A 27,006-nucleotide genomic window follows, 5' to 3' on the forward strand; every position below is an offset into this window, starting at 1 on the left:
AGGAAGAGTAGCCCCTGCTCACTGCAACTAGAGAAAGCCCAGGTGCAGCAATGAAGGCACAGCACAGTCAAAAATAAAATTTTTAAAAAGAAATATTAAAAATAAATAGGTAAAATTAACTGCAATAACATAGTTTATTTAACCCAATATATAAAAATATTATAACAACGCCTGTGACAATGGCTATCATCAAAAAGAGCCCAAACAACAAGTGCTGGTGAAGATTTGGAGAAAAGGAAACTGTGGTTCACTGCTGGTGAAGATGTAAGCTGAAGGTTTCTCAAAAAACTAAAAAAAACAGAGCTACCATATGACCCAGCAATTCCACTCCTGGGTATATATCTGAAAAGAAAAAAAAAAAAAGCCAATTCAGAAAGATACATGCACCCCAATTTTTATAGCAGAATTAATTACAATAACCAAGACATGAAAGCAACCTAAGTGTCCATCAACAGATGAACAGATGAAGATGAAGTATATATATACATATATGTACGATGGAATGCTACTCAAACATAAAAAAGACTGAAATTTTGCCATTTGTAGCAACATGGATGGACTTGAAGAATATTATACTAAGTGACATAAGTCAGAGAAAGACAAATATTGTATGATATCACTTACATGTAGAATCTAAAAAATACAACAAACTAGTGAATAACAAAAAAGAAGCAGATTCACAGATATAGAGAACAGACTACTGGTTACCAGTGGGGACAGGGGGTGGGGGAGGGGCAATATATTAAAAAGTACAAACTATTATGTAAAAAAATAAGATAACAGGATATATTGTACAACCAGGGGGATACAATCCCCCATTTATAATAACTTTAAATGGAGCATAAACTGTAAAAATCATCCATCACTATAGTATACATCTGTAACTTACACAGTATTGTACAACTATACTTCAATAAAAAATTATCAAAATATATTATCACAAATGTAGTCTATATACAAATTATTTTAAAAAAAAGAAATTATTGAGATGTTTTATATTCTAGGTTTTATTGTCTTCAGAATCCAGTGTGTGATTTATCAACACAGCACATTTCAATACAGACTAGTCACATGCCCAGGGCTCAGGAGCCATAAGCACTAGTGGCTTCTGTTTTGGACAGGACAAATTAAGAAGCTTTGTCAAAATTGTAACCAGGCTCCCTAATATTCAGATCTTGTCCTCGACGACTGCTGACTGATGAAATTTGAATGACTGGTATTAAGTACTGCATGGAATCCTTCCCCAGAACTAGTAGTCACAATTCACTGCAGAGAAAAGGCACCAGGTCTCCATATCTTAAGCTCAGAGGACCACTGACTTCTGGCAGTTTTATTCTCCCCCCAGAGGATGCACTGAGAGGGGCCCCATCAGTTCAGCAACCCCCACATCAGAAGACATCAAAGAGGCCATGATGAGGGATACAGGTTTAAAGACATGATGTGCTCTCATCCAGGAAGCGGTGGAGCTCCTGGACCCAATTCCTTCCCCAAACCAGGGGAGACAGCTACCTGAAGACCCTCTCACAACCACCTGCAGGAGAGCATCCCTTTTGGAAGTAGAATAATTTCTTAGCTACTGCACCTGCAGCCCTGCCCCAGGGCACAGGGGTGGAAAGAGGAGCCCTGGGGAGAGGTGGGATATTCATGTGAACAGAAAGAAAGGGGCAGTTCCTTCCTTTGCAAGATGAATTGCAAGAGGAATCCCACCTATGCCTGGAACAAAGGTCAAAGATGTGGACTGAAGGCCCCTGGAGCTGCAGTTTGGAGTCAAAAAGTGCTGGGTCTTAATACCATTCCAGGGCTTACATCCGGAGAAAAACAGAATTCAAAAGGATGTATGCACTCCAGTGTTCACTGCAGCACTATTTACAATAGCCAGGACATGGAAATGACCTAGATGTCCATTGACAGAAGAGTGGATAAAGAAGATGTGATACATGTAAATGATGGAATATTACTCAGCCATTAAAAATGAATGAACTAGTGCCATTTGTAGAGATGTGGATGAACCTACAGATCGTCATACAGTGAAGTAAGTCAGAAAAAGAAAAACAAATCTCATATAATACCACTTTAATGTGGAATCTAGAAAAAATGGTACAGATGAATTTATCTGCAAAGCAGTAATAGAGACACAGATGTAGAGAACAAACTGATGGTTACCAAGGTGGGTGGTGAGACAAATTGGGAGATTGATTGACATATATACACTGCTACATATAAAAGAACTAATGAGAACCTATTGTGTAGCACAGAGAACTCTACTCAATGATCTGTGGTGACCTAAAGAAAAAGGAAATCTAAAAAAGAGTGGTTATATGTAAATGTCTAACTGATTCACATTGTTGTATAGCAGAAATTAACACAACACTGTAAAGCAACTGTAGGCCAATTTAAAAAAAAAAATAGTGCTAGGTCTTGCAATTACCACCTGCAGAGATTGCTAGAGCCACAATCCTCACTTTGGGTTTTAGGAAAAGGGAGCTGTGAATGGCCTTGGGTAGCAGTACTGCCTTAAAATGCACAGGACTGTATTCTCAACACAAGACTGTTGAAGTAAGTGCCAGAAATGACAGAAGTCATGAAATTAGATTTAGCTTCATGCAGGAAAGTCGACTGACCAGAGGGAAGCAGGACACTGATGAGCAGTTATTGCAGAGAGCAAAGTTATCTGATCTGCAGCCTATGGGTCGAAACTCCTCCAGCATCACTGTCTCCATAAGTAGGATTTTCACTCAATGGATACAGGAAATTGGAGACACTATAATTATCAGGGCCTAAATCATGATGGAGAAATTTTTCCATATAAATGAAAGCTGTGGCCTTACAGAAGAGACTATTTCAGGTTGAATTACTGTTGAGAAAAAGAAAAAGAGCTCCTTGTCATCAAGGAGCTGGAAGTCCCTCCCAGCCAGGCCCTGGTGTTGTTCTGTTGAACATGAATGGTTTCACAGAACAGCAGCATCAGTCAAGATCACCCCGTGACCATGATGGATCAAGGCAAAAACAAGAGTCCTCTGCAGTCATATCTGAACATCGACAAAACACCAACGTCACAAACAAAAAAAATCTCCCCCTCTCTCGGCTTATGTAAGTAATTGCTGCTTCTTTATCAATTACAGCTTTGGCCTTGTTCTCATTGTCCTTCCCCCAACTAAGGTTTATCTCTGACATCCACTCCCAGAATGACTGCTGCTTCCTGGATCATGCCACCCAGTGCCAAGTCCCGCAGCTTTATACCCTCTCCAAGGTCACTGACCTCCAGTTCAATTTGTGCTGTGGGTGTGCTTGTAGAACAGTGCTCCAGGCTCTGTGAGTGTGCACTCAGGTCCTCATGTGCATGCTCAGTCGTGTCCAACTCTTTGTGACCCTATGGACTGTAGCCCACCAGGCTCCTCCATCCACCGGATTCTCCAGGCAAAAATACTGTAGCAGGTTTCCATTTCCTCCTCCAGGGGATCTTCCCAACCCGGCGATCAAACCTGTGTCTCTTACATTGGCAGGCAGATTCTTTACTGCTGAGCCACCTGGGAAGCCCACCTCAAGGTCAAAGCCCATAGTAAAGTATGTCAGAGATTCTCAGGACTACTCCTAAGTCTGGGGATTCACTAAGACTCACAGGACCCAGCATGTAGTCATAATCATGGCTGAAATTGGGTACAGTGAAAAGATACAAAATCAGCCAATGGAAAAGTGGATGAGTGAAGTCCAGGGGAAACCAAGCTCCAACTTTCAGAGTCCTCTCCCACTGGCTCACACAGCATGTGCTTAATTCCTTCAGGATCAGCTGAGCTATGTCAACACCTGTGACATGCCATCACCAGGGAATCGCAGAGACTCAGTGGCCCATGGTTTTATTGGGGCTGCTTACACAGGCACTTCCTGCCTAGCATGTACTGACATTCCAGACTCCCTGAACACAGACCAGTGCTCAGCATCAACCTTACTGCTGGCACAGACAGCTGAAGCACAGTATGCCACTTTTGTCAGTGTGGGAATGGGGGTAACATTCCCAAACTGGATTCCCAGATGAAGGCCAAAGACCAGGCTGGCAAACAGGTTTTTGAAAGAATAGCAGGCTCATGCCTGCTTTGTTAACTTTCTGCACAAGGCATTTCTCTGACTCAGATGCCCCACTTGGCCCCAAGGTGTGCAGTGTCCCTTTCTGTGAGTAAGTAACCCAATTCATTCAACTCCAAAGACATCACTTTGCTGACAAAGGTCCATGTAGTCAAAGCTATGGTCTTCCCACAGTAGTCATGTATGGATGTGAGAGTTGGACCATAAAGAAGGCTGAGTGCCAAAGAATTGATGCTTTCCAATTGTGGCGTTGGAGAAGACTATTGAGAATCCCTTGGATTGCAAGGAAATCAAACCAGTCAATCCTAAAGGAAATCAACCCTGAATATTCACTGGGAGGGCTGAAGCTGAAGCTCTAATACTTTGGCCACCTGATGCAAAGAGTCGACTCACTGGAAAAGATCCTGATGCTGAGAAAGGTTGAGGGCAGGATGAGAAGGGGGTGACAGAGGATGAGATGGTTGGATAGTATCACTGACTCAGTGGACATGAATTTGAGCAAGCTCTGGGAAACAGTGGAGGACAGAGCAATCTGGTGTGCTGCAATCCATTGGGGTCACAAAGAGTTGGACATGACTTAGTGACTGAACAACAAACCGTGTTCCTAGGGGTCTTTGTCTGGAGGTTACTAGCACTGTCCAGTGCCAGCTGGCAAGAATATTCAAGGGAAAGCCTGAAATCAGTTCCAATCTGTCCAGTGTTACTGCGAGAAGGCCCTCCAGGTCTGAGGCTGCAAATCCAACCCAGCAGCAAGACCACAGATCACAGGGAGCACAACACTAAGGAAGTAAAGCAAGTATGCCTCCTAAGCACTCACTCCACCTACAGGCATACACTGAGCACCTACTGCAGACAGCATACCTGACCTGTTAGGAACCGGGCTGCACAGCAGGAGGTGAGTGGCGGGTGAGCAAGCAAAGATCTGTATTTACAGCCGCTCCCCATTGTTCGCATTACTGCCTCAGCTCCACTTCCAATCAGATAGCTGGCGGCATTAGATTCTCATAGAAGCATGAATCCTACTGTGAACTGCACATGTGAGGGATCTAGGCTGTTCACTCCTTATGAGTGTGTGCTAAGTCGCTTCAGTCATGTCTGACTCTCTGTGACCCCATGGACTATAGCCCGCCAGGCTCCTCTGTCCATGGGATTCTCCAGGCAATAATACTGGAGTGGGTTGCCATGTCCCCCTCCAGGGGATATTCCCAACCCCGGAATCCAACCCACATCTTTTATGTCTCCTACATTGGCAGGCGGGTTCTTTACCACCAGCACCAGAATCATCCTCACTCCCCACCTCACCCCCAACCCTGGTCCATGGAAAAATTGTCATCCATGAAACTGGTCCCTGGTCCCAAAAAGGCTGGGGAGTGCTGGCCTAAACAATAAGCTGTTTGCCTGAGTTATTCTCCAGGAACTTGGAATCAACTGTGTCCAATTGGAGCTGAACTGCTTAAGACTGGATAGGACCATTGACCCTCCAACTGGGCATGAGCGAGTGTCCATGACTTGACATCAGAGGACCAAAAACACCATGGTTAAGTCACACTAAGTACCTCCATGTTTGAACATGCAGAGGCCTGTGGCTTAGTCACACATGCCCAGAATGACACTCTCCACCTATTTCCAAATCACCTTCCCCCACCTTCCCCACCCCTTCAGACCGCCCTGCTGCTTTAGTCATTATCCCATAAATACCCTGAGCCCCTTGCATTCAGGGTGAACTGGCTCTTTGCTGCAAACCTCAGCATCTCAGTGTTTGCTGCTTGGCAAGCCAAAACACATGTGGTTCAGTAATAGTTTCAAGCAAGGGAAACTCAACTCTGCACATCCTAAAGTGAAGGCACATTTATTTGGAAGTTGAAAATGCAACTGATCAACTGAATGGGACAGCTGTAGAAATAGGCCCAGAAAACTGGGGGCTGGGCGGTTAGGGAACAAGAGAGGCCTGGTAACTGAGAGAAGTGTATTTTATACCCTGTTCGTCTGGTTTCTCATAACCCCTGTCACAGGCTCATCCTTTTGTCAGTGAACGTCCCTCAGCTCAGGAAGCACAGACCAGGGTTCCCAGGGCTCCGCAGGCAGTGAAGTGCAGTCACTACTCTCGAGGGCATCACAAACTAACAGGGGAGCAATAATCATGTAAGAACTACCATAAAAGCAGTAGTCATGTAATAGCATCCATAAAACACTAATGGAAGTAACAAAAAGGGAGCAATTAGTCCCACGAGGGGGGCACAGGAAAGCTTTAGAGCAGTGTCTCTATTGCCTGAGAAACACTCTATTTCCTCACCTTCTCGTGTCTCAATTCCCAAACCAGATTGCGAGCTATTCAAACATAGGGAAGTATAATTTCTCATCACTTCACAGCAAAGAACCCCTAGCATGGTGTGGGAACTGGATTCCGTGTCTAGGATAGTCAGCCTCAAATTAATAGCTCTCCCTCCCTGAGCAAGGGTGCTTCTCAGCAACCTTCCCAATGAAGTTACAGCAATCGACTGCATTTGACACAAAACAAAGGTGATTCTTCATGGCTAGCTTAGGCATACTACAGAAAAAAAATAAGTTTGCTTTGAATCACTGGCCTTTCATACACTTTTAATTCCCCGATTAATACAACACAAGATATCAATAGCTCTCTTCAAGTTAACTCCTTTTATTGATGATACTGATCTCCTTCAGTAGCTCATCGGAATTTGGTGGAATTGTTTTATCTACACTCGGAAACTAGGGACTTAGGGAGGGGAGCTTGTAAGATGATTTAATTTTCCACTTTCATCACTTAAATCATAATGTCTCATTTTCGATTTTTTTAAGTTTGTATGAAAAGTTCCTTTTGGAAACCAGATACTTTATGCTGGTTCAGTGGAGTATTATTTCCACTATTGCAAAAAGTGATACCCTAGCAATTAAGTTGGTGAGAAGCGTGCTTCTTGACAGGGGTAGTTACAGTCAGCTCTGACCAAGTAAGAGGGGAGGGAACCACAGGGTGGGGCTTTACCTGGTACATATGTCCCCAGAAAGTTCTAATCCCTCTATTCCAGTGGGGTCTCTTGCCTGAGTAAATTCCTGTTGCTTTAAGGTATGTGTTGTTATTTAGTCCCTCAGTCATGGCAGACTCTTTGGGACCCCATGGACTGTAACCTGCCAGGCTCCTCTGTCCATGGGATTTCCCAGGAAAGAATACTGGAGTGGGTTGCCATGTCCTTCTCCAGGTGATATTTTCAACTCAGAGATCAAATTTTTGTCTCCTGCATTGGAGGCAGAATATTTTTTTTAACCAATGAGCCACTAGGGAAGCCCTTCAGGTATGTGACTGTTCCCCTAAAGAAAGGTGGGAACCCTAGGTTTAGGGACAGGGGCCAGCTTGCAGCTTAGAACCAATACTCAGGTGTGCAAACCTTGATGGCGAGCTTGCAACAAGGTCCAGTTCATGACCCTACCTGCAGCAGGCTCTCTGATGGATGGTGAAAAGAGAATCTCACCTCTCCCTAACAGCACTGACATACCAGCAAAATTCTTCCATTTTGAAACCGACAATCTACATGGTGTCCATCCCTTCTGTGCTGGCAACCTAATCCTGGCTCAGTCACCATAAAATCCTTTCATTTCCATTTTCTTGATGAGGATAAAAGGAACCTCAAGCATTTCAGTAGCTTATTTACCAGCACCTTTTTGAATCAATATACCCTCAGGGAATAAAATACAGAACGGAATATTTGCCATGCTTGTCATCTTTCATTTTATTATGATTTCCTTTGGGCACTTAATATTAATTATTCTCTTTTCCAGTATTCATCATGGATTGAGCCTTCCATAGACTCACCTTTTTTGGTAAAGTATTTCATACCCACCTTGCTTTTCCCTCCAGTAAAATATAAAATCCAGTACTCACAAAACACTCTTCTAATGGAAAATAGAATTAGGAGCCCAAATCTGGGCTATCAGAGTGCATAGTAAGGACTTCTGTGAATGACCCAGCAGTTAGTTTCCAGGCTCCTTTAGTAATAGAGCCAGGATGATTTTTCTATTTAAGGTCATGTCTTCACATGGTTCTTTTTGTTACAATGCTAATACTAATAAATCCCTTTTAAAATTTTTGTTTGCATCTAAGTGTTTAATCCTCATATTCTGTACAATGTAACTTACACTTTTAACTCCTTTCCCAAGTTGTAATCCTATCCTTTCTAGAATTCTCCACATGTCTTTTTGACCACTATTTGGTAATCACTTTTGGCCTGTATATGTCTATTGGGAATTATAATATCTACCTCACTGAATTGTTTTGAAGGACTCAATGAGATAAGTGAAACTTTTTTGATAAATTGTCTTTTTTTTATTAGCATACACCAATAAAATAGATTTCACAAAAGTAAAACTGGGAAGAAGACATTTCTAGTTGAAGTGGAATAGTTTTTAATCTACTCACAGCTAGTCCCATATAATCACTTTTCTCTGTTCTTATGTATGTACCAAGCCTTAAACATGTAATGAAATATGAAACCTGGACTACTGAAATATACTTCAATGGCATTTTTTAACAGCAAGCTCTGTATCCTTTTGGCAGGTAGACAAAACAAACTCTGAAGTCATTTTCAGTTTTAACCTTCTATGATCTTTCTTAAGAAAGAAGTATTCCTACACTTCAGAATATTTTTATGAGGATGCCACAAGGCAAGTGAGGAGCAAAAGATAGAAGCCTAGATATTAAGGGGACTTCTCAGAAGGAAAAGTGAAAAGGCCTTGTCTATGTGCACACATAGCAATGAGACCATGTATTAAAGCTTCCTTTAGCCTGGACTCTATTTGAAAATATTTTTAACCCTATGTATTAAAAACATGAAGTCAATGTAATACACCACATTGAAGAATGAAAAAAAAATCATATGATCATCTCAAATGATGCAGAAAGACTTTTGACAATTCCCACTTATGATCAAACCATGGGAAAAAAAAACCACCTAGGAATAGAAGGAATAATTTCAATATAATAAAGGACATATATTCAAAACTTGCAGCCAACATTATATACAATGAAAGGTGGGAAATGTTTCCTCTAAAATCAGAAGAAAAGGCAAGGATGCCCACTTTTACCAGTTCTATTCAATTCTATTCATAGTAATGGAACTTCTAGCCCAAGCAATTAAACAAGAAAAAGGAATACAAGACATAAAAGCTGGAAAAAAAAGAACATTACCTCTGTTAACAGATGACATGATATTATATATATAAAGCCCTAAATATTTCCCTCCACCCCACAGATTAAGACCATAAACAAATTCAGCAAAATTGTCCAATACAAGATCAGCCTGCAAATATCAGATCTTTTTCTATAAACAATCCAAAAGGAAACTGAAAAAACAATTCCATTGATAATAGCAAAAAGAAATACTTCAGATTAAGCTTAACCAAGGAGATTAAAGACTTTTAAACTGAATACCATGGAACAATGAAGAACTTAAATACACAAATAAATGGAAACATATCCTGCGCTCATGGGTTGGGAAGACTTAATATTGTTAAGATGTCCCTATTACCCAAAGTGATCTGCAGATTCAGTGCACTCCCTATCAAAATCCCAATAAGTTTTTGCAGCATAGCAAAATCCATTCTAAAATTAATAACAAATTTCAGGGGACTCCAACAGCCAAAACAATCTTCAAAACAAAGAACAAATTTGGAAGTCCCATTCCTCCTGATTTCCAAACTTACTAAAGTTACAGTCATCTAAACAGTGTGGTACCAGCATAAAGACCAACATATATACTAATGGAATAGAAGAGAGAGCTCAGAAATAAATCCTTGCATATATGGTCAAGTGAACTTTGAAAAGGAGTGCCAAGATCATTCAATGAAAAAAGGTAGACTTTTCAACATATAGTTTTGGAAAAATTGGATATCCATATGCAAAAGAATGAAGTTGAACACTTATACCATATACAAAAATTTAACTCAGAATAGATCAAAGACTTAAACATAAGAGAAAAAATTACATAGCTCAGAGAAGAAAACATGGAAGAAAAGCTTCATGACTTTAGATTAGGAAATGATTTTTTGGATAGGACACCAAGAAAAGAAATTTGATTAACATGAAAATTCAAAATTTCTTGATAGATAAACAACAAGGACCTACTGTATATATAGCACAGGGAACTCTATTCAATATTCTGTGATAATCTATATGAGAAAAGAATCTAAAAAGGAATGAATATATGTATAACTGAATCACTTTGCTGTACACCTGGAACCAGCAACATTGTTAGTCAACTATACTCCAATAAAGCTAAATTGAAAAAAATATTTTTAATTCAAAACTTTTGTGCAAAGGACACTATCAAAGTGAAAAGTCAATTTATGGCATGGGAGAAAATACTTGAAAATTATCTATCTGATAGAGGGTTAATATCCAGAATATATGAAGGACTCCTGCAACTCAACAACAACAAAAGAAATAATTTTAAAAAATGGTGAAGGACATAGACATTTCCTCAAAGAAATGAATGGCCAATAAGCACATGCAATGACACTAAACATCACTAAGCATTAAGAAAATGCAAATCAAAACCATGATAAGTACTTCCCTGGTGGTACAGTGTCAGTGCAGGGGACACAGGCTCAATCCCTGGTCCAGGAAGATTCTACATGCCTTGGATCAAATAAAGCCAGGTGCACCACAGCTACTAAGCCTGCAAACCGCAACTACTGAAGCCCACATGCTGTAACTACTGAAGCCCACATGCTGTAACTACTGAAGACCATGCACCTGTGTTCTCTGAGAAGCGAAGTCACAATGAGAAGCTCACACCACAACCAAGGGTAGCCCCCACTCACCCCAACTATAGAAAGCCTACATGCAGCAATGAAGAACCAGCAAAACCAAAAATAATAATATAAGAAGAAAAAAACATGAGATACCACTTCACACATATTAGGATGGCTATTATCAAAAACCAGGAAGTAAGTGTTGGCAGGTATATGGAAAGACCCCTTTTGGGTTTGGTGGGAATGTGAGCAGCTGCTATGGAAAGCAGTGTGGCAATTCCTCAAGAAAATTTAAAATAGGATTACCACATGTTCCATCAAATCCACTTCTGGATACATATTAGAAAGAAATGAAAGCAGGGGTTTGAATATTTGAAAAGCCATGTTCACAACAGCATTATTCACAGCATGTAGAGGGTGGAAGCAACTGAAGTGTCTATCAACCAATGTACAGATAAACAAAATGTGCTCTATACCCTCAATGGAATATTACTCAACCTTAAAAATTAAATTCTGACACAGGCTACAACATGGATGAACCTTGAAGGTATTATGCTAAGTGAAATAAGTCATTCGCCACAGGACAAATACTGTATGATCCCACATGATTCCACATGTTTTCTATTTTCTACCTACATAAAGAAAATACAAAATTAAATAATTCTACCATTTGAGATGCTCTTGAAACAGTAACCAATATGTGAAACTATTAAATATAGTGTTCCTATTTCACACACATCTTGAGCCAATAAAGAAATATACACATTTTCAAGAGGTTAAATTCATACTTGGGCAAATACTGAGAACCATTTGATCAAGGTTTCTTAAGCTGGGGTTCAGGCAGGCCTTAAAAGTCCTGCAATGTAATACATATATTAAGTGTGCAGATGTGATTTTTTTCCCTTGAGTCCATGGTTTAATTCAGATTTTCAAAGGACCAGGACACCCCAACACTTGAGGGTGCTTGAAAGCATTGTGACCTTTAGATTGGACTAAAAAATCATGCTGCCCTGGAGATGGGGAATTAAGTGAGGCAGAGAAGACAAATGCAGACCCAAGGCAGGATGAGCTACCATGGCGTCTCCTGGTTCCCGTTTCACTCTTCAGTTCTGTTTTCAAAGTTCTGCTGCATATGGCGATGCAAGCACACAGTGCTGCCTTCACATCCAATTCATGTGTATGTGATTATGGTAACATTCACTGGGAAAAGACCCTGTTGTTTTCATTTTTATTTCATTTGCTTGATTATAATTAGTTTTAGCTTATTATTTAGTGGGTAGGAAGGGGATTTTTGCCATTGCTGCTGGATAAAAAGGAAGCCTAAAATTTTCATCATGAAAAGTTCTTGATATTTGTTTGGGAGTCTTTAGTTATGGTTTTCCAACTATCTTCTGATAAGATTTTGAGAAGGTGTTTTAGGAGGACACATGGAGGGAAGGAGAAGCCAAGCTAGATCTCCAGATTACCAACCAGGTTCAAACAAAGCAGATTTGCTTTGGAAGGACTGATGCTGAAACTCCAATACTTTGGCCACCTGATGTGAAGAGATGACTCATTGGAAAAGACCCTGATGCTGGGAAAGATTGAGGGCAGGAGGAGAAGGGGACGACAGAGGATGAGATGGTAGTATGGCATCACCGACTCAATGGACATGAGTTTGAGCAAGCTCCAGGAGTTGGTGATAAACAGGGAAGCCTGGTGTGCTGCAGTCCATGGGGGTGTTGCAAAGAGTCGGACACAACTTAGTGATTGAACAACACACACAGACACTAGAAGATATTATGAACACTTTTGAATTATATAAACTCCGTCAAGTTTGTATCAGTGAATAGAGACTAGATTATACTACAGCAACAAACAGCTCCCAAATCTTAGTGCTTTACTCAACAAAAATCTCACTCTTTCTTTTATTATATGTCCAACAACAGTTTGTACTGATTTACACTCATTGCAATCACTTAGGTAGCCAGTTTGATGGAAATTCCATCTGGATATTCTTCCATAATCAACAAGCTAGGCAAAGGGTAAATAAGTTACATACTGACTCTTCAAGCATCTCCTCCCATTTATTTTTAAACCAATCCAAGTCATTTGGTCATGCCTACCTTCATAACAATTAGAGGAGTGATATCATATGGCATGTCAGGAAAGAGAAGAAAATTAGAGTATGTGTGACAGCACTAAAAAATCTCTATATTGCCTATGTTATTTAAGCTACAATCAAGTGAGACATGTTTTTAGTAGTTTCAAGTTCTGTTTGGGATCATCTAATCTTAGAGGGGCTTTCCTGGTGGCTTGGTGATAAAGAACCCACCTGCCAATGCAGGAGACAAGGTTCAATCCCTGGGTTGGGAAGATCCCCTGAAGAAGGAAATGGCAACTCATTCCAGTATTCGTGCCTAGAGAATTCCACGGACAGAGGAGCCTGATGGGTTACAGTCCATGGAGTTGCAAGACTCGGACACAACTTAGCCACTGAACAACAGCAACTATCTTAGAGGAGGATAAAGTGTGTATCAGGAATTTTCCCACAAATTATTATTAGAATAAGGTTAACAAGTCAAACTATTATTTATGATTCATCCAGTGACTGTATTTTGGCATAGAGTGTATTCTGTACCAGTGGTAACTGGGGTACCAGTTGGTATAACCCTAATTTAGGGAGACAAATTCAGTCAGCCATTTACCTAGTCATAAAATGCTATGACTGGCTGAAATTGTCACTCTAAATTGGATAAAGCAGTTGAGCCACAGTTAATAGACCCATCCTTCCATTCTGGATGTCTCTGGCTGGATCTGAAGAGAAAGTAAACCAATGAGAGGAAAGAATTTGGAGCTCTGGAAGGAAGGGGCCAGTGAAGAACCACCCCACCTTTCCTGTAATTAACAAGAGTGGTGGGGGGGAGGGCATGGGGAAAGGCTAAGATCACTGGAATCAAGGTGTTCCAGCCACCATGTTCATATTTCCCAAGACTCAATTCTCCTTCTCTCCTTTTCTCACACAGGACAGATAAGGACAAACTCTCATGACCCAAGCATGGAACATGAGGGGATTAATAACACAATGGTGTGAGCCACACCCTCAAGGAAAGAGCAAATTGTCCTTTGAGGAACATTATCACGGAGCCAGGGTAGGAGTCAATACATAGTAGGCTTCTTCCCCATGCCCACCTCCCTTTTAAGTGCTTTGTATAACCACGGTGTAATTTGGTGGAAACATACTATTTTGGTTGGTCTTTGGAGTACTGAAATAGGTCGAATTTACATTCCTCAAGTTACTACAAAAATATGATGCACAATATCCAACATTCATTCATTTATTCATTCAACAAATATCCACTGAGTGGGCACTCAAATTTAAACATGGTGGATTGAATGCACCTATTACCCACTGCTCCTTTCTCCAATTCTTAGAAGACAGCTTCCTACCTGTGCCCCCTCCCCCAAAATTATATATAACATTTCTACAACTTGAAAATGGTTGGTTCAGCTCCCCATTAACACAAACCTGCACCCCTTCCCCTTCCTCCAATTCTTTCCTTGACTCTCATGACAGTTAAATACATTCAAAAAAGGCAAAAACCCGGGACAATGAAGGAAAAGAGTTAATAGGAACAAAATTCCAGCAGCTGGTCAACAGATGGTGATGTTAGTTGATTTATTAGGCCCAAGAAAATGGGAAACTGACTCAGCAATGGGGAAAGCCAAGGGAAAACCAGTATTACTTCAATGTCCAAAGGCTTAGAAATTGATTGGCCCAGACCACACTCTACCAAAAATGTACAAATGTAGAACTAATGGTAGAAGGGTTCCTAGAATATTTATTTAAGAAACAGTTAAACTCTAAGATCCTCTCAACAACTAAGGATCTAATGTCCACTTAACCCAGAACCAAAATGAGTGTTTATTCTTAGAAAAGAGACAAACAGGGAGTCTCCAGCCTGGGAAAGTGCTTCTCAACTTGGGGTGATTTGGCTTCGCAAGGGACATTCAGCAATGTATAGAGACATCTTTGTTCCAACTGGGGAGTGGGTGCTATTGGCATCTAGGAACCAAGGATGCTGTCCAACATCCTACATCACACAGAGCAGCCCCATCATAAAGAATCATCTGACCTCAAATGTCAATAGTGCCAGAGTTGAGAAACTCGAGGTTAGAGAAAGGATTCCACATTGGAGAGAATGGAATGAACATACATATTCTCAATACTGAGACACCAACACTATAACTTCTGCCAGCTTCCCACATTCAGCTCCCACAATGCTGTTCAGTGTGCTTCTCCCACATAGGGCTATAGGAGTCCTCTCAGAGAAATCTTATTAATTTCAGAAAAAAATGTCTGAAGACACTGACATCAAAAGGTCTCAACAGGCTAGTTGCCTTAGAACTGAGTCTACAGTAAAGAGCTTCCTTGCCAGTCTTGGCACCCCACTCTTATACATCAGCAGTGAAGGACTGCCAAACATTTGGGAGAAGTGGCATATGATACAAAAGGAAGAAATTTAGAGCTATGCAAGGGAAAGGAAAATTCAAGGAAATTATCATCCTTGGAAAAGGACAGAAAACATCACATGCATGAAACAAGGACCGATGTTATGAAAAAGGAACCCTCAAAATAAAAGTAATGGCTGTTAGAAATTTAAAGTATAATAGCAGAAATCAAATACTTTAAGTATTTGAATGGAAGTGGAGAAAATGTGCCACAAAGTCACCTTAAAAGACAAAGGAAAATAGAAGAAGAAAAAATGAGAGTGAGGTGACATAAAATGTCCAAAAACACAAAACTGAAAAAAAAATCAGGGTTATAAAGTGGAGAACAATGAAAACAGGGAGTTGGAAATTATTAAGTAATCTGAGAAAAATTTCCAGAAACAAGAGGCTTCATTTTGCAATTTGCAAAGGTTCCCTGCAATGCATCCAGGGAAATGCTTGACTATAGATTCACACCAGGTCGTCTCATCATGAAATTTAAGACCACTAAGCACCAAGAGAAGATGGTCAAAGTGCCTACCAAGAGGAAGGAAAAAGCCTTAATTTTGACATAAAGGATCATGAATCAGAGTGGCACTGAAATTCTCAAGAGCAACACCAGATCAAAGCTGAAAGATACTAAAGTGATGCTTTCCAATTGCTGAGAGAAAATGACATTTGGCATGGGAATTCCATAGCCAGATAAAGTTATCAGTAGAGCATCACCTTTCCAGCCATGCACTGTCTCAAATGTTATGTCCCATGCACCCATTCTTGGCAATCAATCGAGGGATACACGCCACCACAGAAAGGAGTGAAAGCAGAGCAGAGACATAAAACCGAAGTGAGACTTCAGAAGGCATTTGATACATGCCCAGAAAACTAAGCCAACCAGAAAAACTAAAAGACTGTTTCTACTATTTCTACTAAAAGACTACTTCTAAGTGTTCTAACAACAGTTGGGAGGGCTCCATTGTCAACAGCATCATCTCATGCCAACTCTGAATCTTGACCTACTCAAAATTATAGAATGACTCTTTCTAGGATGGGAGGAGAGGAGGTGTGCGTGTGCAGTGGGGAGCAGGGGGCCAATGAGGTGGTGACCAAAAAAGAGAGAAAGTGCTCAATCTTCAACCTCCAAAATGGGAAGTCAATGGATAATGCAGAAAAAATTAAGAAGCAGAGAGATAAGTGTGTGACCTACAGGCATCAAGATGAGCTTCCAGTCAGCTGAGGTTAGTGCCGGTGGGAAGCAGGGAGTCAGAAGTTACTAGAGGGGGCAAACCTAGTGAACTACGGAACTTCTGCAACTCTGTGCCTGCATCACTTGCAGAATAACAATGACTAGACTGTACTTCTTGTACAGGCTCCTGAGTGTGTATTTTGTGACAGCCCCTGTTCCAAACTGTTTGGGGAATCCAATGGTTAATAACACAGTCTTCAAACGTTAATATGTCTCACTATGATAATGAATTTTTTTTCTTTTCCCTTACATTTCTTCTGATTTCCTTTATGTATCTTTGTTTCTTTGCTGTTAGGTGTCTAATGATTTATGATGTCTAGCTTCTTTGTGAATTGTACCTTTTATCATTAAAAATATCATCTGTTTCATTTAAAAATAATAAATAAATTTAATTAAAAAAAAAACAGTCTCCAAACTCAAGGAGTTGACATCACAGAGGGAAAACATGCTGCAAGTAAACAGCCCCAAGTCCAAGTGTCAATACATAAAGCTGATTCACTCACTGTGCACAGAAATTGAAACACTGTGAAGCAACTATATTCCAATGAAAATTAAATCACCCCAAAAAAAGAAATGCTAATAATCATAAGTAGGCATTAATTTGAGCTCTCATATATCACTATTGCATCACTGATACATAAGTGAAGTAAAGACATGTGCCAACACACACACACGAAAGGAAAAAAGAACCATAAAGAACTACTTCCTCCTGAAGATGGAAGGTTGAAAGAACTATCCGTGATGATTTTGTGGAGGAGCTGGAATGGGAAGGGCGATTTTCACCAGCTGCAATGAAGATACAGTGAAGAATAAGTGGGGCGCAGCGAGGACACACACAGAAGAACACTGGGATCTGGTAATGAGATGGATGTGTTTGCCCCTCGATACCACACGGACCCACCCATGTCAAGCTTCTCACGATCAATTTGGATTGTCATCTAAATGCCTTCAGTATGGCAACTGGAACCGAGTTTGTGGTTTTTGAACTGAGCTCATGATTGTCAAACCAACACCAGGAAACCAAGAAATAAATCAATAAACTTCCCAGTGGAAACCTTGGCCTCTGCCGATCAAAGGTGAATTTCAGGCAGATCAGGCTCCCAGCAGCTGAGTTACATACACACAGAAGATTCTGACCCTGAGGCCCTGCCAGTCGCAGAAGCAACATCAACACTGTGTTCCCCCAAACATACTCAGGGCTTTTTCTTCCAAAGTGATTTTAATAAGTTGTTTTCCCCCAAAGTTGTATTTTATCCAACTTACTGTTGTCATTTTCACGTGACAGAGACAATGGATCCCAGGGAAGAAAATTGCCGGAATTCCAAAGGCTGGTTACTGCTCTCATTCTCCAGGCTGATGCTGAAATCAAAATGGAAAGTTAATAGAACCCCAACCGAAAACAAAAAGCCCCACTTTCTGTATTTGGTCAAAATGTGTCTGATTATTATGAAAGTAAACTTCCAACACTAAGAAGGGCATCATCCAGATGGACACATAGGAGAGCTCCCAATCGAACCCTGGACACTGACCAGAATGACAACATGTGACGCCATTCTGGGTATTTCCACACACATGTATGTTTCTAAAACAGAACTGCAATCATTTAATGTATTCTATATAGAAACCTATGTTTTTCATATGGTTAACATTTTCCCCCTTCACCTCATCCCTGGTTTCTCAGAAAGGTTATGTGAAAGGCAGGATTTTCTTTACTCCTGCTCTCCTGCACCACCCCCCACCCTCCACCCTCCCCCGCAACCAGATGGAAAGATGGTGTGATGGCAAAGGTTCTCAGCCGGGAATCTAGCAACTTGGCTTTGACCTTTGAGTTCACTTGCTTCTAAGTGAAATGAATGACTGGAAGGAAGTTATTTCTGAGATCAGCTTTGGGAAGGGGAGAGCCCAGGCTTGGCATCAGAGCTGTGGATCACTGGCTCACCACTGACCAATGAAGGGATTCTGTGATGATCAATAAGCTTCACTGAGTACCACTGTCCTGCTCTGTGTGAAGGCACTGGAAGTAACTCGCTTCAACCAGCTGTTGTGGGGGCACATCCTTGTCTGGAACCCGAAGTTGAAGACGAGGGATGCTGTAAGTCTGTTGTTCATGACGGATTTGTTAAATGGCTCCAAACTGATGCTGTGACCCTTACTGCCCACCACCTGCATGCCAATGAGGGGAGCCCCAGCACAGACAGAAGGAGAGGGTCAGGAGTCAGTTCTCCTGCCCTTTGGGAGACCCACCCAAGTGATCATCGCCTCCTACCAGGGTAGAAGCTGGCCTCAAGGACTCTGATCTTTCCTGTGTCCCAACATTTGGGCCCAGGAGATTGGTACCTGACTCCGACCTTGCAGGGCAAGACTGGCCCAGATCCCATGTCCAGAGCTGGGCAGCGCTGTGTCTTTTTTTTTTTTTTTAATGAAACAAAGATAAATATTTTTAATGATAAAAGGTACAATTCACAACCATTAGACACCTAACAACAAAGAAACAAAACTACATAAAGCAAAAATCAGAAGAAATAAAAGGGAAAAGAAAAAACATATAGTGAGACATATTAATATTTTTCTGAGAATATTTTATCAAGTACAGAAAAAATAATAGGAGCATCTTGAATGATGTCATTATTTTAATATAATAGATTTATATTAATTTATATTGACCTTATATCTTACACAAATGTATTTAAAATTTTGTATTTCATACACTGTTATTAGATTTCCATGGGACATTTAGAAAAACTGGCAAAAGATAAACATTACTAAGTTTCAAAAAGTAGAATTTTTGTGTGTGTGATTCAGTTATATATATACACATATATTATTTTTGAAATTATTTTCCATTATGTGTTATTATAAGATATTGACAATAGTTCCCCAGTAAACCTTTGTTGCTTGTTTCATATCTATTTTTCTAAATTAGAAATCTAGCATTCTATTCACCCTAAGTCAAACAACTGGAAGCAAAATGTCACAAATTTTTTTATTTAGGCAAAAATTCATAAGTTTTCTAAAATATATATTACACATATTACTTACATATATGTATACAAAAGCTTGTCTACTAAGCTCAATAAAGGCTTGAGAAAGAATATCTAAAAAAGAGATGGAGAAATTGGAAAACAGAAACTAAATGAAATGGGAGCACTGAATATGAAATAAATAGAAAAAGTGAAACAAACTAGATAAAAGTAAAAGATCCTCACACAGTCAGTTGTCTTTAAACACGGCTGCTCATTAGAAGGGCTGTGTCTTCTTAAGGCCAAGGAGGTGATGCTGAAGGGAGCTAGACCGGAGGGACCTGCCCCAGCGCAGTCAGGAAACCACCAAGTGTCTGAGGTCCCACAGGAGCAGATACCCCACACCCCCACAACACCACCATACATGAGAAAGAGCACACTTTGGGGTGGCTACCCAAACAGGACCCCAACACCACATGGCGAGAGCATCAGACCAGCAGAAGGCTTCCCTCCCTCACCTCCCTCCCTCTTCTTGCTGGTTACCGTGGGGAAGAAGTGCAACATTCAAGATGGGCATGAGGGGCAGGGACCCTGTGACTTTTCTTTGCAGAGGTCTCCCAGCTGACCAGGTGCGAGGGGAAAGCCAAGTGCCTTTGAATTGCTTTTGCCATCAAAGTACCCATTTAGATTTGGCCCAGACCTCTTAAAAGCTATAAATGAGATGGTCCTAATTCCCAGAAGGTATCAAAAAAACCTAATCTGAGATATGATACGATGTGATAGGGGTGGCGAAGATGGATGAATCCCAGTACAGTTTAGCAGGAATGAGGGGAGGAAAATCCAATCGTTCCTTTAATAACCCTATGCCATTTGACTCACTGATGCTCACCTGAGTCTTGTTAAAAAGCAGATTCTGACTCAAGAGGTCTGGGACCAGGGTTCTCCACTGCTAAGAACCTCTCAGGTGACGCTGGTAATGCTGCCCACAGAACATGCTTTAAAAAGTACCAGTCTAGACCAACCGTCTGCAAATTGCAGCCGACTGCCTATTTTTGTAAATAAAACTTTACTAGAACATAGCCTTGCTCACTCTCACGCATTGTAAATGGCAATTCACACTTCAATACAGAACTAAACAGTCACAAGGGAGATTATGGCCCACAGAGCTAAAAATATTTACCATCTCGCCCTTTAGAGAAAAGGTTGACAGACTCAGTTATATTATCACGTTACTCTGTGGAGCATCTGATGTGCTAATGGCATGGGAGTGTTTTCAAATCCATAAAGAGCCCCACACATATTACACAGTTAAATTCTTCCATCCCAAACATGCTTTTAAAAGGATTTAACAAAAGGAAAGGTGATAAGGCCAGAGAAGGAATAGAACAACAACAAAGTGGTTAAATATAGATCAATCATCTGCTCAAACAGCCCCTTCACCTCCACTAGAGAACAAGGGGATCTTTTTTTTTTTTTTTTTTTTTGCCATAAATGATAAAGTTCCTCTACAAAAACTGATTTCTTAGTGGCCCAACCAAGATGGTGACCCAACGGGGAAGTCCTCTGCCTGTTTTCTTATAAACACTGTCTTTCCCTAGTTTCCAGTCTAACTGGGCCATTGCGGGGAAACGCTCCTTTGCTGCTGTGTGGAGATTTGGGTGGCATTGGGCTGCACTCCGCAGGCCGGCAAGCGCCGTACTTGCCCAGCCTCAAGACCAACCAAAGAGCCCAGAGTCAGCGACCGGGACATCAATGGTTTAATAGATTAGTGGGGAGGGGATGGGCGGGATCTTACAAACCTGAAGAAGGGTCCTGGAGCGGCACCTCACCATGTCCCATAGACACCAGATATGATAGCTAGCATTATTCGCCACCCCAGGGAGAAGGAGGCGACTATTTGTAGGAGGAAATGACGTCGAAAGGCTGATCCGTTACCAGGGAAACCAGTAGCTGAGGCACGCCCCTCGCGGCCTCTCAGGTTAACAAGCATCCTGAGGGCAGGTGCTTTCCTTTCATGAACCACCAGGTGGAGCCGTTGTGGCCTAAGGGGAAGGTTGTTCAGCCGCTCAGTCCTGTCCCACTCTTTGTGACCTCATGAACGCCTCAAGCACGCCAGGCTCCTCTGTCCTTCACCATCTACCGGAGCTTGCTCACATTCATTCCATTGAGTCGGTGATGCCATCCAAACATCCTCATCCTCTTCTCTTTCTGCCTTCCATCTTTCCTCACATCAGGGTCTTTTCCAATTAGTCGGCTCCTGGCATCAGATGGCCAAAGTATTGGAGCTTCAGTTTCAGCATCAGTCCTTCCAGTGAATATTCAGGGTTGATTTCCTTTAGGGTTGACTGGTTTGATCTCCTTGCAGTCCAAGGGACTCTCCAGAGTCTTCTCCAGCACCACAATTCGAAAGCATCCATTCTCTGACACATAACTTTGTGAGTAGGTGTAGAGGAAACATGAGCTGGTTGAGTAGGGGATGTACCAAGAGCAGGAAAACAGCCATCTTGAGTGGCCAGACCATACAGATGGGTCTTGTTTTTTCCACTGAACTCAGTGTAACATACATCAGGTATCCATGGCCATCAGCTCCCACACCCACGGTCACTCTGAGACCTCGTGTTCTACAGGAAACAAACCCTTTATTTCTTGATTTCAGGATGCAACTCTCTACTCACAAACACCAGAACCATAACCTGGAAGTCCCTCAGTGTACTGTCCACATGATTTCTCTGCCTTAGAGTCTCCCTTCCTCCCCCCAAAGATCAGAGCAGAGACCCCAAATAAGCTCCTGGCTTGACTTCTTGGGCCCTCTTAAGTGATTCCAAAACAATATCTTCTGAAGGCCACACACTTTTCACATCACCACCCGCCACTAGACAGCTATAATATATCTCTGACCCAGCACTGCCTTCAGGTCACCATCCTTTTAACAATTATTTCTGGAGTGCTGCTGTATTCTATGCACTGCCCTAGGCACTAGGATTTCTGCTGTGAACAGGACCAAATGCCCAGCCCTGCCTTCATTGACCTGCCATCTCTAGCTCTATTTAATAGTTTCAGAGCCACCTGGGGCTTTCAACAACTGCCTCCATAAGATCTTGGGATGGGAACATCTTTTATTTACTCCAACTCTACATCAGTTGATCCCTAAACTCACATATGATTTGAGGAGACATATGACTTTCAGACAAGACATATAACAAAATTAAAAGACATTTGCTCCTTGGAAGAAAAGCTATGACAAACCTAGGCAACATATTAAAAAGCAGAGACATCATTTTGCTGACAAAGGTCTGTATCAGTTCAGTTCAGTTCATTTCAGTCGCTCAGTCATGTCTGACTATTTGCAACCCCATGGACTGCAGGACGTCAGGCCTCCCTGTCCATCACCAACTCCTGGAGTTTACTCAAACTCATGTCCATTGAGTCAGTGATGCCATCCAACCATCTCATTCTCTGTCGTCCCCTTTACGTCCCACCTTCAATCTTTCCCAGCATCAGGGTCTTTTCCAGTGAGTCAGTTCTTCCCATCAGGTGGCCAAAATATTGGAGTTTCAGCTTCAGCATCAGTCCTTCCAATGAATATTCAGGACTGAATTCCTTTAGGATGGACTGGTTGGATCTCCTTGCAGTTCAAGGGACTCTCAAAAGTCTTCTCCAACACCACAGTTCAAAAGCATCAATTCTTTGGTGCTCAGCTTTCTTTATAGTTCAGCTCTCACATCCATACATGACTACTGGAAAAACCATTGCCTTGACTAGATGGACTTTTGTTGGCAAAATAATGTCTCTGCTTTTTAATATGCTGTCATGCTTGGTCATAACTTTTCTTCCAAGGATTAAGCATCTTTTAATTTCATGGCTGCAATCACCATCTGCAGTGATTTTGGACCCCCAGAAAATAACGTCTGGCACTGTTTCCCCATCTATTTGCCATGAAGTGATGGGACCAGATGCCATGATCTTAGTTTTCTCAATGTTGAGTTTTACCCCAATTTTTCACTGTCCTCTTTCACTTTCATGAAGAGGCTCTTTATTTCTTCTTTGCTTTCTGCCATAAGGGTGGTGTCATCTGCATATCTGAGGTTATTGATATTTTTCCCAGCAATCTTGATTCCAGCTTGTGCTTCATCCAGCCCAGCATTTCTCATGATGTACTCTGCATACAAGTTAAATAAGCAGGGTGACAATATACAGCCTTGACGTACTCCTTTGCCTATTTGGAACCAGTCTGTTGTTCCATGTTCAGTTCTAACTGTTGCTTCCCGACCTGCATACAGACTTCTCAAGAGGCAGGTCCAGTGGTCTGGTATTCCCATCTCTTGAACAATTTTCCAGTTTGTTGTGGTCCATGCAGTCAAAGGCTTTGGCATAGTCAATAAAGCAGAAATAGATGTTTTTCTGGAACTCTCTTGCTTTTTCAATGATCCAGCGGATGTTGGCAATTTGATCTCTGGTTCCTCTGCCTTTTCTAAATCCAGCTTAAACATCTGGAAGTCCACAGTTCACGTATTGCTGAAGCCTGGCTTGGAGAATTTTGAGCATTACTTTACTAGCGTGTGAGATGAGTGCAATTGTGCGGTAGTTTGAGCATTCTTTGGCATTGACTTTCTTTGGCACTGGAATGAAAACTGACATTTTCTGGTCCTGTGGCCACTGCTCAGTTTTCCAAATTTGCTGGCACGTTGAGTGCAGCACTTTCACAGCATCTTTTAGGATTTGAAACAGTCCAACTGGAATTCCATCATTTCCATTAGCTTTGTTCGTAGTGATGCTTCCTAAGGCCCACTTGACTTCCCATTCCAGGATGTCTGGCTCTAGGTTGGTGATCATACCACCATGATTATCTGGGTCATGAAGGTCTTTTTTGTATAGTTCTTCTGTGTATTCTTTCCCCTTCTTCTTAATATCTTCTGCTTCTGTTAGGTCCATACCATTTCTGTCCTTTATTGAGCCCATCTTTGCATGAAATGTTCCCGTGGTATCTCTAATTTTCTTGAAGAGATCTCTAGACTTTCCCATTCTGTTGTTTTCCTCTATTTCTTTGCACTGATCACCAAGGAAGGCTTTCTTGTCTCTCCTTGCTATTCTTTGGAACTCTGCATCTCTCCTAGCTATTCTTTGGATCAAATTGGTATATCTTTCCTTTTCTCCTTTGCCTTTCACTTCTCTTCTATTCACAGCTATTTTAAGACCTCCTCAGACAACCATTTTGCCTTTTTGCATTTCTTTTCCTTGGGGATGGTCTTGATCCCTGCCTCCTGTACAATGTTACGAACCTCTGTCCATAGTTTTTCAAAGCTATGTTTTTTCTAGTAGTTATATATGAATCTGAGAGTTGGACTATGTTCTGAGGATGAGCACTGAAGAATGGATGCTTTTGAATTGTGGTGCTGGAGAAGATTTTTGAGAGTCCCTTGCGCTGTAAGGAGATCAAACCAGTCAATCCCAAAGGAAATCAACCCTGAATATTCACTGGAAGGACTAATGCTGAAGCTGAAGCTCCAGTACTTTGGCCACCTCATGTGAAAGGCTGACTCATTGGAAAAAAACCTGATGCTAGGAAAGGCTGAGGGCAGGAGGAGAAGGGGTCGACAGAGGATTAGATGGTTGGATGGCATCACTGACTCAATGAACACAAGTTTGAGCAAACTCCAGGAGATGTGAAGGACAGGGGATTCTAGCATGCTGCAGTCCATGGGGTCACAAAGTGAGATGTGACTAAGGGACTGAACAACAACAATGACTTTGAGAGTCTGCAACAGAATGTGCCAAAATAGGGGTGAATTATGATGCTAACCAAGGTAATTTAGGTCTAACCAAGAGCTAGGAGATAGGAATTCCAATATAAATTCTAGAGAAGCCAAGTATTTGTCAGCAATTGCTTTGGAATGGCAATTCTCCCCAAATAGAAGAGGTCCCTCCCAGTGAAATGTGACCAGTGCTCTGAGCAGTTGATACCCCTTCATCATTATATCCAACAGACATGTCCTTCCCAATCGTTATAAAATCCTCCAGTAGCTTAACTTTTTACAGGTGAATTTCAAAGACCTCTGGAAGGTGTCAACCACATTCTCCACTGATTTTAGAGGCTTGAGTTTGATCAAAACCAAGTGGGTATGATTTCAATGGGAGTTTTCTAAAAGATACCCCAATGTCCATAGACCTGGATATGGGATATGGACTAGATGATATATGTATACATGTGTGTGTGTGTCACACACACACATACACACAAACATCCCATATGTACTACCTGACTGTGCAGATAAGAAGGTGGTTCTTTCTAGCCTCAGAACATTCTAACATCAATAAGTAACAGGCTGGAAGGTGGCCCTGCCTCCAGGACCTCATCCTGCTCCTTCCCTTGTCCTGACGCTAATGGTATTACCCTGCACACCTTCTGGCCATTCTCTTAAACATCCTCATTTCCAGGTCCTCATCCCCCTCTTCTATTTTGCCAGGTTTCAGGGTGCTCTGAATGTGCTCATAATCCTGTTTTATAGTGGCTGGAAATCAGAGACAGAGCTCCAGTGACTCGCTCTAAGTCAGACATCAAAGCAGATCCTCAATTAGAACGCAGGTCTCCAGGGTGTTTTGTTCAACTCTTCCCTTTATTAAATGTTACACATAATAAATTTCCAAGGCAGCGCCATTCCTGGAATGTACAGTGTACATTACCCAGGGCCCAGCAGAGTTAAGTTTCCCACAAACGCCTCAAGACTCATTTCTATGTTTGTTTCTCTGTTGGTGGGTTTTTAGAAGAAACATTAAGCCTTTCACCCATGAGACAGAGAACATTATTTCCCCAAAATCATCTTTGAATGAGCCTGCTCCTTTTCACAGTTTACCGTCGTAGAGAAGATTCTTTTTTGAAGAGTTGGTTAATTATCCAAATACAGACTCCATTTTTCTAAGTCAGTAAACAGGTTACTTCTGCCCCAGAGCCTGTGGGTTTCCATGGGTCATTTTGTGCATGCATGCTCAGTCATGTCTGACTCTTTTTCAACCCCATGGGCTGTAGCCACCAGGTTCCTCTGTGCATGGGGCTTCCCTGGCAAGAATACTCGAGTGGTTGCCATTTCCTTCTCCAGGGGATCTTCCCCACCTAGGGATCGAACTCAGGTCTCCTGCACCTCCTGCATTGCAGGTGGATTCTTTACTACTTAGTCACCAGGGAAGCCAAATAGGCCATTTTAGTTAATAATAAAAACAAATGAAATTTATTTAGTATGTACCCTCTGACAAGCTGTGTGCTAGGTACATTACATGAATTTATGTGCACTTCACAGCCACCATTCAAAGGTACTATTGTTATCATCATCCACATTTTACAAGTAGGAAGCTGAGGTGTTGAGTGGGTAGATAATTATCCAAGGTAATGGGGTCAGCATTTGAACCCATAAATCAACCAAGGCACCCTGGCTCAAAACTTTGGTGCTCAGCCAGCTCTGTATCTTATTGGGTTGGCCAAGAAATTCAAAATGTTGT

The 27,006-nt window shown here is 41.5% G+C and overlaps 1 long non-coding RNA gene across 1 annotated transcript; it reads right to left on the reverse strand.

Annotated features, from left to right (window-relative positions):
* Positions 1-205: 205 nt before the first annotated feature.
* Positions 206-21,401, reverse strand: LOC122689456. Its single transcript, XR_006339818.1, has 3 exons — positions 21,315-21,401; positions 17,819-17,914; positions 206-342 (listed from the first exon to the last, which is right to left on the reverse strand). It is a non-coding gene; the product is annotated as an uncharacterized LOC122689456 (long non-coding RNA).
* Positions 21,402-27,006: the final 5,605 nt, after the last annotated feature.

Source organism: Cervus elaphus, chromosome X, assembly GCF_910594005.1.
Source record: "Cervus elaphus chromosome X, mCerEla1.1, whole genome shotgun sequence".
Classification (NCBI taxonomy): domain Eukaryota; kingdom Metazoa; phylum Chordata; class Mammalia; order Artiodactyla; family Cervidae; genus Cervus; species Cervus elaphus.